The sequence below is a fragment of the Tachyglossus aculeatus genome, chromosome 21 (assembly GCF_015852505.1).
Source record: "Tachyglossus aculeatus isolate mTacAcu1 chromosome 21, mTacAcu1.pri, whole genome shotgun sequence".
NCBI classification, from domain to species: domain Eukaryota; kingdom Metazoa; phylum Chordata; class Mammalia; order Monotremata; family Tachyglossidae; genus Tachyglossus; species Tachyglossus aculeatus.
Genome location: NC_052086.1, coordinates 5358203 through 5363277, shown reverse-complemented (window position 1 = coordinate 5363277; position 5075 = coordinate 5358203).

Genomic DNA, 5075 nt, shown 5'->3' with positions numbered 1-5075 from the left:
CAACACGAGAAGTAGAGTGACTTAGTGGAAAGAGCACAGACTGGGGAGTCAGAGGACGTGGGTTTTAATCCCAGTTCTGCCACATCATCATCATCATCATCATAATAGCATTTGTTATAAGCACGTATTATGTGCAAAGCACTGTTCTAAGCACTGGGCTTGTCTGCTGTGAGACTTTGGGCCAGTCTCTTAACTTCCCTGTGCCTCAGTTACCTCTTCCGTAAAATGGGGATTAAATCTGTGAGCCCCACGTGGGACAACCTGATGACTTGTATCTACCGTAGCACTTAGAACAGACCACTGAACTAGGCATCGACCATGCAGCATGAGAAACAACGTGGCTTAGTGGAAAGAGCACAGACTTGGGAGTCAGAGGACGTGGGTTCTAATCCCACTTCTGCCACTTGTCTGCTGTGTGACTTTGGGCCAGTCACTTAACTTCTCTGTGTCTCAATAACATCATCTGTAAAATGGGGATTAAGATTGTATGCCCCAGGTAGGACAGGGACTGTGCCCAACCTGATTCACTTGTATCAGCTTCAGGGCTTAGAACAGTGCTTGACACATAGTAAGTAAGTGCTTCAGAAAATGCCATTTCAAAGAAATAGAAAAAAGAGAGAGGAAGCCAGGCTGAGGAAGAACTGAGCTCCATTCCTAGTCTGGCCAACTACCCTGGGGCTAGAGGGAGGAAGGGGAGTACTTTGCCAGGAGAAGCAGCGAGGCCTAGTGGCTACAGCCCAAGTCTTGAAGTCAAAAGGACCCGAGTTCTAATTCCAGACTTATCCCTGGTCTGCTGGGTGGCCTTGGATAAGTCTCTTCACTTCTCTGGGCCTCAGTCACCTCATCTGTAAAATGGTGATTAATCCTAAATTAATGCCTATTTAGAATTGAACCTCCAGGATGATTTTACTGGGGTAATTCTCAGTTGAGGTGATTTAGGTAGATAATAAAACCTCTGAATGATAAGTAAAGACTTACAAGTCTACCCGTAAAATCACCAGCAATATATCCAACAGTTGGCCTTGTGGAAGGAATGCAGGGCTGGGAGTCGGAGGCTCTGGGTTTGAATCCCGCTTCCACTCATCTGCTGGGTGACCTTGGGCAAGTCACTCGACTTCTTTGTGCCTCAGTACTCTCATCTGTTAAATGGGGATTAAGACTGAGACACCCAAGTGGGACAGGGAAGTGTCCAACTTGATGAGCTTGTGTCTACCCAGGGCCTTAGAACAGGGCTTGACACATAGCAAGTGCTTACTATGCCATCATCATCACCTCACTCAGCAGAGCCTTTGTTCCCTCATCTGTAAAATGGGATTCAATACCTGTTTTCTGTCCTACTTGGGCTGTGGGACAAGCACTGTATCCATCTGATAATCAGGTCGGACATGGTCCCTGTCCTGTTTGGGGCTCATAATTATTATTACTATGATGATTATAATGATAATAATAGTAAAAGAAATACTTTAGGAAAGAGTAATCATAATAATAATGATGGTATTTGTTAAGCACTTACTATGTGTGAACCAGTGTTCTAAGCACTGGGGAGGATACAAGGTGATCAGGTTGTCCCACGTGGGGCTTACAGTTTTCATCCCTATTTGACAGATGAGGTAACCAAGGCACAGAGAAGTTAAGTGACTTGCCCAAGGTGTCATAGCAGACGGGTGGCAGAGCTGGGATTAGAACCCATGACCTCTGACTTCCAAGCCCATGCTCTTTCCATTGAGCCACGCGCAAAGTCTGTGTCCCACATGGGGAGTAGTCTAAGTAGGACGAAGGCAGGAAACATTTGTGCCACTGTTGTATTGGACTCTCCAAAACTCTCCAAAAGACAGTGCCCTGCACACAGGAAGAATTCAATGAATATGACTGAATGAATGAACGAATGGTATTTGTTAGGCACTATGTGCCAGGCACTGTTCTAAGCACTACGGTACATACAAGATAATTAGGTTTGGCACAGTCCATGTCCCCTATGGGGCTCACAGTCTCAATCTCCATTTTAAAGAAGAGGTCAGATGAGTACCCGATCCCTATGCAGCAGACAAATGGCAGCAAACCTTGTGACTTCCAGGCCCATGCCCTATCCCTATGCAGCAGACAAATGGCAGCAAACCTTCTGACTACCAGGCCCGTGCCCTATCCTTATGCAGCAGACAAATGTTAGCAAACCTTCTGACTCCCAGGCCCGTGCCCTATCCCTATGCAGCAGACAAATGGCAGCAAACCTTCTGACTCCCAGGCAAGTACCCTATCCCTATGCAGCAGACAAATGGCAGCAAACCTTCTGACTCCCAGGCAAGTACCCTATCCCTATGCAGGAGACAAATGGTAGCAAACCTTGTGACTCCCAGGCCCGTGCCCGATCCCTATGCAGCAGACAAATGGAAGCAAACCTTGTGACTCCCAAGCCCGTGCCCTATCCCTAAGCAGCAGACAAATGGCAGCAAGCCTTGTGACTCCCAGGCCCATGTCCTATCCCTATGCAGCACATAAATGGCAGCAAACCTTGTGACTCCCAGGTCCGTACTCTAGCCCTATGCAGCAGACAAATGGCAGCAAACCCTGTGACTTCCAGGCCCGTGCTCTATCCCTATGCAGCAGACAAATGGCAGCAAACCTTCTGACTCCCAGGCACGTGCCCTATCCCTAAGCAGCAGACAAATGGCAGCAAACCTTGTGACCCCCAGGCCCGTGCTCTATTACTCTGCAGCAGACAAACGGCTGCAAACCTTCTGACTCCCAGGCCCGTGCCCTATCCCTATGCAGCAGACATATGGCAGTAAACCTTCTGACTCCCATGCCCATGCTCTATCCCTATGTAGCAGACAAACTGCAGCAAACTTTGTGACTTCGAGGCCCGTGTTCTATCCCTATGCAGCAGACAAATGGGAGCAAACCTTCTGACTCCCAGGACCGTGCCCTATCCCTATGCAGCAGACAAATGGCAGCAAGCCTTGTGACTCCCAGGCCCGTGGTCTATTCCTTTGCAGCAGACAAATGGCAGCAAACCTTCTGACTCCCAGGCCCGTACCCTATCCCTATGCAGCAGACAAATGGCAGCAAACCTTGTGACTTCCAGGCCCGTGTTCTATCCCTATGCAGCAGACAAATGACAGCAAACCTTCTTAATCCCAGGCCCGTGCTCTATCCCTATGCAGGAGACATATGGCAGTAAACCTTCTGACTCCCATGCCCGTGCTCTATCCCTAAGCAGCAGACAAATGGCAGCAAAACTTGTGACTCCCAGGCCCGTACCCTACCCCTACTCTGCAGAAAAATGACAGCAAACTTTGTGGCTTCCAGGCCCGTGCCCTATCCCTATTCCGCAGACAAATGGCAGCAAACGTTCTGAGACCCTGGCCCGTGCCCTATCCCTATGCAGCAGACAAATGGAAGCAAACCTTCGGACTCCCAGGCCCTTACTCTATCCCTATGCAGCTGACAAATGACAGCAAACTTTGTGACTCCCAGGACCATGCCTATCGCCATGCAGGAGACAAATGGCATCAAACCTTGTGACTCCCAGGCCCGTGACCTAACCTTAGGCAGCAGACAAATGGCAGCACACCTTGTGACTCCCAGGCCCGTGCCCTATCCCTATGCAGCAGACAAATGGCAGCAAACCTTCTGACTCAGAGGCCCGTGCCCTATCCCTATGCAGCAGACAAATGGCAGCAAACCTTGTGACTCCCAGGCCCGTGTCCTATCCCTAAGCAGCAGACAAATGGCAGCAAGCCTTGTGACTCCCAGGCCCATGCCCTATCCCTATGCAGCAGACAAATGGCAGCAAATCTTGTGACTCCCAGGCCCGTACTCCATCCCTATGCAGCAGACAAATGGCAGCAAACCCTGTGACTTCCAGGTCCGTGCTCTATCCCTATGCAGCAGACAAATGGCCGCTAACCTTCTGACTCCCAGGCAAGTGCCCTATCCCTATACAGCAGTCAAATGGAAGCAAACCTTGTGACTCCCAGGCCCGTGCTCTATTACTTTGCAGCAGACAAATGGCAGCAAACCTTCTGACTCCCAGGCCCGTACCCTATCCCTATGTAGCAGACAAATGGCAGCAAACCTTGTGACTTCAAGGCCCGTATTCTATCCCTATGCAGCAGACAAATGGCAGCAAATCTTCTAACTCCCAGGACCATGCCCTATCCCTATGCAGCAGACAAATGGCAGCAAACCTTGTGACTCCCAGGCCCGTGGTCTATTCCTTTGCAGCAGACAAATGGCAGCAAACCTTCTGACTCCCAGGCCCGTACCCTATCCCTATGCAGCAGACAAATGGCAGCAAACCTTGTGATTCCCAGGCCCGTGTTCTATCCCTATGCAGCAGACAAATGGCAGCAAACCTTGTGACTCCCAGGCCCATACCCTATCCCTATTCCGCAGAAAAATGGCAGCAAACTTTGTGACTTCCAGGCCCGTGCCCTATCCCTATTCCGCAGACAAATGGCAGCAAACCTTCTGAGACCCTGGCCCGTGCCCTATCCCTATGCAGCAGACAAATGGAAGCAAACCTTCTGAATTCCAGGACCGTACTCTATCCCTATGCAGCAGACAAATGACAGCAAACCTTGTGACTTCCAGGACCGTGCCCTATCGCTATGCAGGAGACAAATGGCAGCAAACCTTGTGACTCCCAGGCCCGTACCCTATCCCTATGCAGCAGACAAATGGCAGCAAACCTTCTGACTCCCAGGTAAGTACCCTACCTCCAGGCAGGAGACAAATGGCAGCAAACCTTGTGACTCCCAGGCCCGTACCCTATCCCTATGCAGCAGACAAATGGCAGCACACCTTGTGACTCCCAGGCCCGTGCCCTATCCCTATGCAGCAGACAAATGGAAGCAAACCTTGTGACTCCCAAGCCCGTGCCCTATCCCTAAGCAGCAGACAAATGGCAGCAAGCCTTGTGACTCCCAGGCCCATGTCCTATCCCTATGCAGCACATAAATGGCAGCAAACCTTGTGACTCCCAGGTCCGTACTCTAGCCCTATGCAGCAGACAAATGGCAGCAAACCCTGTGACTTCCAGGCCCGTGCTCTATCCCTATGCAGCAGACAAATGG